At 47.8% G+C, this 10,993-nt stretch overlaps 1 pseudogene; it reads right to left on the bottom strand.

Annotated features, from left to right (window-relative positions):
- Positions 1-216: 216 nt before the first annotated feature.
- On the bottom strand, positions 217-5,012 carry LOC115861943 (polyadenylate-binding protein 2 pseudogene; annotated as a pseudogene).
- Positions 5,013-10,993: the final 5,981 nt, after the last annotated feature.

Raw genomic sequence — 10,993 nt, 5'->3', positions numbered from 1 at the left:
CAGAGTGAATGAGCAGCCCCCTGCCCCACTCCCTGGGCCTTCCCTTACTCCCCAAAGCAGGTCCCTCCTCAGCAGTTAGTTATGGGATTCTCCCCCCTTCCACAGTATATCTTTTTTTAATATTTTTTTCCATCAAGGTCATCTTCTGTTTTTTCTTTTCTTTTAATTCTTTTTTTTTTTTCTCCTTCTTTCCTCTTTTTTTCCTCTCTCTCCTCCTAATACACACTTTTTTTAGTGGGGGGAATACCATGATGTTGCTCTAGCCCGGCCCCTGTAGACACGACCCTGGGGCCTGCTGTTAAAACCAATGTAGAATCGAGAGCGGGAACTGTTGTAGTTGGTGGTCTGGGCACAGTATCGGGCTCGCGGGAAACCTCCAGTCTGTTGTGCTGATGCCTGGTCTGTTGGTTCGTTTTGGGATCACCTTGATTTGTCTTCCTCTAAATAAGGACTCATCTAAGGCCAAGGAAGTCCTCACTGACTCTTTGTCTGAGAACTCTATATATGCAAACCCTTTGGGATGGCCACTAAATTAGTCACATAGTATAGTAACACGGTTGACTGAACCACAGCCATTAAAGTGTGCTTCCAGCTCTTCTGCTGTTGCACCATAGTCCACATTGCCAACATAGATGGAACGGGCATCAGCCTCCATCTTCTCCTCAATGGACATGATCACTGGGCCAGCATTGCCTGGAGGTGGACTCATATTCATCTTCTTCTCTACCTCGTTCTGTAGCTCCTTTAGCTTCTCAGCTTCTTCCTCCCTCTCCCTGACTCCAGCTTTGATCGCTTCCAGCTCCAGGTCCTCAGTGGTGCCGTCCCCCGGGTCACCCTCGACCAGTCCCGGCTCCTCCTCCTCCTCCTCCTGGCTGCCGGGGGCTCCCGAGCCAGGCCCAGGGCCCGGAGCTCCCGGGGCGGGGGGCACAGGGCCGGGCGGCTCCTCTTCAGGCTCGGGCTCTAGCAGCAGCTCCTCAGGCTCCAGTTCCTCAGACTCCAAGCCGTTCCTGCGACCCCCGGGGCCCCCTCCCCGGCCTCCCCACCGGCCCCGGGCACAAGATGGTGCCGCCGCCCCGGCCGGAGCCCCGACCGCCCGCAGACCCCGCTGCTGCAGCCGCCGCTGCCGCTCAAAAAAATGTTTTACAAGCTAATATTCTACACTTACTAGAAGGAGCCAATACCGGTTTATATAATACTTGTCTTTAAAAGTGCTCATAAATTATACTTATCTTTTAAATTACAGCTACAATTTACATGCTGTAAATAACTTCTTTTTTTGGTATTGTAACAGGGAAGAGCTAAATTGGACTCCATGTTGGATCTGTTTCTTTGACTTTAACCTTTGCTTTTCGTTGCTTTTGTTATTATAATCATACGTAATGGCGTGCCTCAGGGAACCCTGCTGCTTCTGGCAGAATGTTAAACTAAAGTGCCTCTCTTCAGCTCACAGGGAGACAATCTGACCCTGCCCACCTGTGAATGGCTGCCAGAAAGAAGAAATTAACACATCCCCTCACTGAGGCTGGTCCTTCCGGGAGATGTTTTGCTAGACTGATGGCCCTTTTTACTTTACTTCCCCACTGCCTCTCCCTCTCTGATTCTGTAAAAGAAACTGGCATCCAGACCCTGATAAGATGGTTTTTGGGGGCCCTAGCCCTCCATCTCTCAGACTGCTGGCTTTCTGAATAAAGTCGTCTTCTTTGCCTCAACACCTTGTCTCTGATTTACTGGCCTGTCGTGCGGCAAGCAGAGCAAGCATGGACTCGGTAACAAATTTGGCTTAGCCAGTCAGGAGCCTTGTGGCTCATGGCTAGCTGGCCCCAGTCAAGGAATATTGGGGCAAGACCCTAGCAGCTGCCAGGTCCATTTGTCCTGAGGATCTTCACTTCAAAGTACCCTGAAGCGACACCAGCTACCCCAGCGCTTGGCAGTTGAAGCAAGGAACCAACAAACTTCTAGGAGTCGTCGGACTCAGTTTGATTTTGGACGGTAAGTCGCTCTGGCGTGCACACTGGGAACATATTCCCCCCTCAATTTGGGCTTTTCCTTTACGGGACAAGCCAGTTTGGTCGGGGTACCCTGTTGGAGAGGGGAATTGTTGTTGGACTCTACCTGATTTTGGGAACTGGTTCACTGGGAACTAGTTCGTCGGTTTTGGTCTTGGTTTTCTTTTGGTTTTGTGTGCATTGATGCTAGAATTTGTTTGTGCTTTTTGTGTTGGAATTTGTCTGCGTCTTTCATGTTTTGGTGTTATCAAACTTATCAAAAAGGGAAATACTCCATCTATCCTGAAGGATAGCCCTTTGGGGCATATATTAGATAAATGGGCAAAACATAGCTATGAGCCTATGACTAAGAAAGACATGATATACTATTGTAATAGGGTATGGACCCAATATATGTTAGGATCAGAAGAACGACGGGCCCCTGAATGGCTCACTCAATTATCATACGATCTGGCAGTTAGAAGTGTTTTGCAAAAGAGCAGGGAAAAGAGGTCAGATTCCATATGTAGAAGCATTTATGCTATTGCATCAGGAAGAAGGAGTCAGAGGACTGCCACCTTATGGTACAACGGTCTGAAAGGAAACCCAAGGGAGAACCTGTTCTACAAGGGGAAGGGGGGGGAAACGAGAGTGGGGACATATTATTCCAGTGCTTAAACACCCGCTGTGGCCCATCCAGCTACCCCACTGGCCGAGCAGGCTGCATGCACTGGCAGTTGTTCCAACTGCCCCACCCTATGGCGCCAACATATTCACCCCTTTCACTACCTCTTGCTTCCCCCACTCATGGGGATTGAATAGCAGTTTCTATGGTAACCCCGGTGGCAGAGGGACCTGGTTTAGTATCACCATCTAAGACCCGACAGGGCACCCAATTTGGACTGAGAGCAACTTCCGCAGCAAGGCAATTTCCCTTGCGCTGATACCCTGTAGGAGTCTGTAATGCAAATGGCCAGCCAGCTGGGCTCCTATGGATGCAGAATCCATTCCCGACTTAGGATTTGCTTAACTGGAAAAACCATAACCCTGCTTACTGAGAGGACCCACTCCATATGGCTGAACTTTTCACCTCAATATTTGCCACTTACCAGCCCACTTGGGCAGACATTCACACTCTTATGAATATAATGACTACTGAGGATGAAAGGAGGATGGTAGAGAGGAAGTGCACCAGCTCCATTTAGTGGATCCAAATGGAACGCCAGAAGCAAATTTGGCAGTCCCTATTGCTGAGCCTCACTGGGATCCTAATAATGGGGGCATGCCACTTCTAGAACACTACAGGGGATGTGTTTTAGTGGGTCTTCAAAAGGGGGTATCTAGACAAAAGAGCTTAAACAAGATTCAGGAGATAAAACAAAAGCCAAATGAGGATCTATCAGAGTTCCTGGAAAGGATTTATCAAGCTTATAAGCGCTACATGGATGCAGACCCCGAGACCCCTGAGAATGTATGACTTTCATTGGGCAAAGCACCCCAGATATTAGGAAAAAATTACAGAAGTTAGATGGTGTATTTGGAATGAACCCTTCTCAATTAGTAGATGTTGCTTTTAAAGTATTCAACAACAGGGAACAATGACAAAAGCAAGAAGATGCAAAACGGAATGTACCTTTTCTGGCAGCAGCATTGAATTCCCAGAAGGTGAGTAACCTAAAGGAAGGTAAGACACCACTGGGGAAGGAGCAATGTGCTTACTGCAAGGAGGAAGGGCATTGGAAAAGAAAATGCCCTTGATGAAAGAATAATAGAAGACAGGAGCCTCTCATATGGTAGAAAGAGAGGAGCAATCTGATAATGAATGAAGAGGTCCTTGGACCTGAGGCGTCTGATTCTAATTTCCCCACAAGACCCCTGGGTAACATTGACAGTGGGGAACAAGTTGATTGACTTTCTAATAGATATGGGTGTCACATATTCTGTGGTAAACACCAAGGTGGCACAGAAAACATCTCAGTCTATCTTGGTCATGGGAGTTTCTGGAGAAGTAGAGAACCATTTGTTTCTATAAGCTCTAGAATGCCAACTGGGGGACATAGCTTCTTATATATGCCAGAGTGTCCAATTCCCCTTCTGCGACAAGATCTCCTTTGTAAATTAAACACTCAAGTAACCTTTTCGCCAGAACAGCTTGACATCAGGGTCCCACCGGAGCACACTTTAAGCCTACAAATGGTACTCATGGAAACCCCAGAGAAGGAGACAGGGCTTTTTCCCACAGAGGTCTACGAAAAGGTAAGGCTGGAAGTGTGGGCTGATGGCACTCCGGGGAAGGCCAAAAACACCTAATCTAAAACAATATCCTTTGAAACAAAAGGCTCAAAAGGGAATTCAGGGCTTCCCTGGTGGCGCAGTGGTTGGGAGTCTGCCTGCCGATGCAGGGGACACGGGTTCGTGCCCCAGTCCGGGAAGATCCCACATGCTGCGGAGCGGCTAGGCCTGTGAGCCATGGCCGCTGAGCCTGCGCGTCCGGAGCCCGTGCTCCGCAACCGGAGAGGCCACAACAGTGAGAGGCCCGCGTACCGCAAAAAAAAAAAAAAAAAAGGGAATTCAGCCAATCCTGGAGAAGTTTTTGAAAACAGGACTGATTAGACCTTGCAGGTCCCCATATAACACCCTTATCTTTCCGGTCAAAAAGCCAAACTCAGCAGAGTATCGCTTTGTCCAAGACTTGAGGGCTATTAATGAAGTAGTCCAAGACTTACACCCTGTACTGCCTAATCCATACACTCTGCTCACAACTATTCTGGGAGAATACGGCTGGTTCTCAGTCTTGGACTTGAAAGATGCTTTTTTCTGCATTCTTATTGTAGAAGAATCACAGCAGCTATTTGCTGTTGAATGGCAAGACCCAGAAACGCAGGTAGTCCAACAGCATTGTTGGACAGTCCTGACTCAAGGAGTTAAGAATTCCCCTACCTTGTTTGGGGAGACGTTGTCTAGAGACCTTAGAGACTTAATATTGGACGAAGGACTCTTGCTCCAATATGTGGACGACTTGCACATAGTGAGCCCTACATACGATAAATGTCTACAAAATACTATCAGAACCCTGAACTATTTGGCTAATTGTGGATATAAGGTCTCCCAGAAAAAGGCCCGGATATGCAAACAGCAAGTCACGTATCTGGGCTTTGTCCTCTCTCAAGGACAGCAGGATCTTTTGCCTGACAGAAAGCAGGCAATTGCAGGCTTAGGAGCATCCAAGACCCACAGACAACTGAGAGGCTTTCTGGGAATGGCAGGGTTCTGTCGGATTTGGATCCCAAGCAATGGGCTCATCGTAAAGCCCCTCTATGAGGCACTGAAGGGACATGATCTTGAGCCCCTTACTTGGACTAAAGAGTGCCAAACAGCCTTTGAAACGACAAAAACGAAGTTAGTCTCAGCCCTGGCTTTGGGACTACCAGACTTAAAGAAACCTTTCAAACTGTATGTACATGAGAGACAAGGCATAAGCTTTGGGGTGTTAATTCAAACTCTGAGGAACATCCCCCGACCTGTTGCTTACTTCTCAAAACAACTAGAACAGACTATTAAGGGGTGGCCTCCTGGCCTTCAAGCTGTAGCAGCTACTTGTGACAGATTTCAGGAAGCTGAGAAGTTTACCCTAGGGCAACCCACCACTGTGTATGTTCCTCACCATGTCCTTTCTTTGCTGGAACAGAAAGGGGCCTATTGGCTGACTTTTGGGAGAATGGGAAAGTACCAAGCCGTTCTCCTGGACAATCCCAACGTAAGACTTCAAGTCACTTCAGCCCTAAATCCAGCCACATTGCTCCTGATTGATGCTGCACAATCCCCAGAGCATGACTGCCTACACGTCATTGAGCTAGTGTACTCTAGCAGACCAGACTTAATGGACCTACCCTTGTCTGAGCCAGATATGGAATTGTTCACCGATGGAAGCAGCTTCATGGACAAAGGTAGGCGACATGACGGGTATATAACCACAAGCCAGGTGGTAACACTTAAAAGGATTGTTGAAGCAAAAGCCCTGCCCCCGGGGAGCTCAGCTCAGAAGGCAGAAATCATTGCTCTGACAAGAGCCCTGCTCCTCGCTAAAGGGAAGCGAGTAAATATATACAGACTCCCGCTATGCATTTTCTGTGGTGCATGCTCAGGGGGCGATCTGGAAAGGAAGGAGGCTTCTCACTTCAAACAATAAAGGTACAAAACATGCTTCTGAAATCCTGTCACTATTAGAAGCAGTCCATAATCCCTCACAAGTGGCCGTAATGCACTGCCCAGGCCACCAGAAGGGTGAGACTCACACGATAAAGGGCACCTGGTTAGCTGACCAAGCTGCAAAGAAAGCAGCAAAGAAAGGTAATTATCAAGCCATGATAGGGTCACTTCTTCCGCAGATTGACTTGTCAAAATATCAGCCAGTGTATTCAGAAAAGAACAGGAGAGGGCCAAGGAGTGGGGTTTCACTCTTGACCGTAACTCACCTGGCTGGAAATGTAATGCACTAGGAACTGTTTTGATTCCTGAGGCCCTCTTGGACACTGTGCTGAAGCACATTCATGACAGTACCCATTATGGGAGAGATGCCACCTGCAATGGATTTAAAATTATATAATGGGAACTCACCTACAAAAGACCATCCAGCGAGTCACTCGGAATTGTATGATTTGTTCTAAAAATAACCCTAAAACTGTTGTCAGACCTCCCCAGATGGGGCCCCAGCACAGAGCGACCTGCCTCACAGAGGACTGGCAAATAGACTTTACTCAAATACCTTAAATTGAGGGAAACTTCAGATACCTGTTGGTGTGTGTGGACACTTTTTCAGGATGGGTGGAAGCATATCCCACCCAGACAGAAAAAGCCTCCCAAGTGGTTAAAGTCCTCCTTAAGGAAATTATTCCCCAGTTTGGACTACCTAACACCCTCCAGAGTGATAATGGACCTGCTTTTGTCTCTAGCATAACCCAATAAGTGGCTAAAGCACTGCAAATTAATAGGAAGTTACATTCATCCTGGAGACCACAATCAACAGGAAAATCTGAGAAAATGAATCATACGTTGAAAAGGAGCATTGCTGACATATGTCAAGAGGCTAATATAACTTAGGATAAGGCATTGCCAGTTACCCTGTTATGGATCAGAGTGGCTTCCAGAAGCAGGGTTAAATTAAGCCCCTATGAAATATTGTATGGTAGGCCATTCTAGGTGTCTGCCCGGGCAGGGGAATCTGTAAATGCTCTGAAAGACATAGCTGTTGCTAATTATGTTAAAACTTTGGGCACTATACTAACCTCTGTTCATGAGTTTGCTTCCAGCAGATCTGCCTATCCAACTGAGGTAGCTTTGCATCCTTTCTGACCCAGAGATCGAGTCCTCCTTAAAACCTGGAGAGAACAAGGGCCTGAGCACCAGCTGACTGCAAGGTGGACAGGACCACATGTGGTATTACTCACCATGCATTAATCTGTCAAATTGGCTGGGATAAAACCTTGGATTCATCATATTTGGATTAAAGCTGCACCACCATCATCAGAAGACGACCCAACTCCTGAGAGGCTTGGAGAGCAGTGGGTTTGTGAACCCTTAGAAGACTAAAGGTTGCTCTTCAAAAAGGATGTGTTGAGATTGCAATTTCCTTATAGATGGAGAAGGATGGGTCCATCTACTTGTTTAATCCTGTTCTACTGAATAGCACAGCATCAGGTCCAAATAATTGAGAATTGTACTATTTACTAAAAATTCTAAGAATTATCCCCTGCCCAGCGCTGATGAATTCCATTCCACGATCACCCATCACTGCCGCTACACAGCAGGAAGTAGCTAAGAGTGGTCATTGCCCCTTATCCTACAAGATTGTGGAATGGATATTGACAGTGGGGAATTGTAACTGGGAAGAGCTAAATCGGACTCCATGTTGGATCTGTTTCTTTGACTTTAACTTTGCTTTTCGTTGCTTTTGTTATTATAATCATACCCTGCCTCAGGGAAGCCTGCCCCTCTGCCAGAATGTTAAAGTGCCTCTGTTCAGCTCACAGGGAGACAATCTGATCCTGCCCACCTGTGAATGGCTGCAAGAAAGAAGAAATTAACACATCCCTTCACTGAGGCTGGTCCCCCCAGGAGATGTTTCGCAAGGCTGATGGCCCTTTTTACTTTACTTCCCCACTGCCTCTCGCTCTCTGATTCTATAAAAGAAACTGGCATCCAGACCCTGATAAGATGGTTTTTGGGGACCCTAGCCCACCATCTTCTTAGTCTGCCAGCTTTCCAAATAAAGTTGTCTTCCTTGCCTCAACAGCTCATCTCCGACTTGTTGGCTTGTCGTGTGGTGAGCAGAGCAAGCTTGGACTTAGTAACAGTATCATTCCAACTTTTTACAACTTGTGTTGCAGGAAGTGGGACCCCTTCCGGGGCCCAAGAGTGGGCTCTTGTCTAACACTCGGAAATGAATTGTCCGAGGAGACATGTGCTGACAAAGCAAAAGACTTTATTGGGAAGGGGTGCCTGGGCAGAGAGCAGCAGGGTAAGGAAACCCAGGAGAACTAATCTGCCATGTGGCTCACAGTCTCAGGTTTTATGGTAATGGGGTTAGTTTCTGGGTTGTCTCTTGCCATTTTGCTTGGCCCACAGTCTGACTCAGGGTTCTTCCTGGTGGCGCTCACATCTCAGCCAAGATGGATTCCAGAAAGAAGGATTCTGGGAGATTGGTAGGACATATGGACTGGTATCTCCTTCCTCCTTTCAGCCCCTCCCATATTCTCCTGGTTTTTGGTGGCAGCACCATGTTCCTTATCAGGACCTCCTGTTGCAAGACAGCTGACGCAAGTGGTTATCACTGTGCCTGGTCAAGGTGGGTGGTTTTGGTCAATGCTTCCCTAACACGTACTATTCAGTTAACTAGTTAACATATCACCACAACTCAGCCTGAGTGAGCCCCTCCCTTTAAGGTGGACCCCTTTGTCCTTTGAATACTACCCCTGAAATCCTTGGATATCCAGCTTGCCTCAAGTCCATTCTATTTAAATAGTGTGTGTATGCTTTTGTGTGTGTGTTTGTATGTTCATGTGTTTGTGTGTCTGTGCGTATGTGTGTGAGTGTGTGCAGACATGGAATCAGCTGCCTTCCAAAGAGCCCTGCTTCATTTTGGTGGAGAAGTGCAGTAGGTCCAGATCTAAGAGCTAGAGGCGTATGTGAGAATGGTGATGTATGAAAGGGCTACTATATAAGTCACTTTTAATGACAGAGCTCCAAAATGTTTTTGACGATTTTATATACTAGTTTTGATTTACTTTTTAAATAAGTAACACTCATGATTTAAAAAGCCCATCCTAGCTATCTGACTCACCTCTCAAGGCAACCAAGTGTCCCAACTCTTGGTCTCACAGCTGAAGGCTGTGATATCACATGGATGTTCCCAGTTTCACAAATTATTGTGCTGTTCCCCCATGCCTTACCTTTCTTTTAGGATGAGCCTTTTTTGCCCATTTAGACCTCTCCTGCCTGTCCCTTTTCTCGAGAAGCTCTCAGTCTGGGGAAGACAGCAAGGCAGAGTGGACAGCACCGTGGAGCCTGGTGCCAAGGGCGTGATACCCACGTATGAGTTTGCTGGGGGGGGTGGGCATGGGACGTCGGCATCCTGTATCAAGCAGGATGGCCAGGTGAACTTGGGTAACAAACCACAAGGTTCACTTCTTGCTCTTGCTCTGTGTCCATGGCGGGGTGTTGGGGCACTCTGAGTCACCTCTCCAGGACTCAGGCTGATTGAACAACGACCAACTATAGCTGCAGGTCCTGGAGACAGAGTGGGGAGCACCCTGGAGGGTCTCACACAGATAATGCAGTGCTCTCACACCAGGTGATGGGCACTCCTTCCACTCACCCCATGCCCTGTTTGCCAGAACTAGTCACACGGTCTCTCCTGAAGGCTGGGGGTGCAAGATGCAGCCAGATCACAGGCCCAGAAGATTGGGGAGCATTGGTGATTGCCTTGAGGATGACACAGACCATGGATGGCAAAGTGGAAATTTATTTTATTTTATTTGTGTGCCTATTCATTACTCCTATTTCATTTTTTAAAGTATGTGCTCCCAACAGGACTCCTAAACATTCCTATTGCCTTCTTTTTTTTTTTTTTTTGCGGTACGTGGGCCTCTCAGTGTTGTGGCCTCTCCCGTTGCGGAGCACAGGCTCCGGACGCGCAGGCTCAGCAGCCATGGCTCACGGGCCCAGCCGCTCCGCGGCATGTGGGATCTTCCCGGAGTGGGGCATGAACCCATGTCCCCTGCATCGGCAGGCGGACTCTCAACCACTGTGCCACCAGGGAAGCCCTCCTATTGCCTTCTTAACATCCATACACCAGCTTTCATCTATTGTGATGTGTGTTACACCTTAACTCAATTCTCAAATAAAGGTGTTAGGAGAAGTCTTCTTGATACTTCAGAAAAAAACAGATTTATTCTTAAAGTTGGGCTGTTTCACAGGAACAGAACCACTTGTGTTTCCCTTAAGCAGTTCGCAGAGAGGACTTTTGTGTCCCCCTGGGTGAGGGTCCTGGGTACCCATCCCAGGTAGGGGACATGGTAATCATGACTGGGGGGCAGGGAGGGAGTCTTGGCCCTAGGTCAGGAGTGGGGCTGGACTGTCACATACTTATCTCTCTTGGTCCCGAACCAAACCTGACGGAGGGTAAGACCTGTCATGGCCATGTCACGGAGTAGGAAACAGAGCCACAGGGGAGGGGTAGCTTGCCTGGGGTAGAAGGTTTAAACTTGCAGGATGCCACAGCCTTAGTTTTGGCGTTTGGACAACTAGGATGAAGCCCCAGACCCACCTCTGTAACTGTGGTTGCTCCAGGGACAAGATCTACAGGCCATACCCAACGCTCACGATGCAGAAGTAAGCTCTCAGGCTTGTCTGGCCACAGAATGTTCCAGTCCCTTGTTGCTCAGGTCCCTCTGCCCAAAGTTGAACAGATGCTTGTTAGGACCAGCTCCAGGTCATTACCTGTTAGGTCT

The sequence above is a fragment of the Globicephala melas genome, chromosome 2 (assembly GCF_963455315.2).
Source record: "Globicephala melas chromosome 2, mGloMel1.2, whole genome shotgun sequence".
NCBI lineage: Eukaryota > Metazoa > Chordata > Mammalia > Artiodactyla > Delphinidae > Globicephala > Globicephala melas.
Note: the sequence above shows the minus strand (reverse complement) of the source record. Positions and strands in the feature narration are given on the sequence as shown.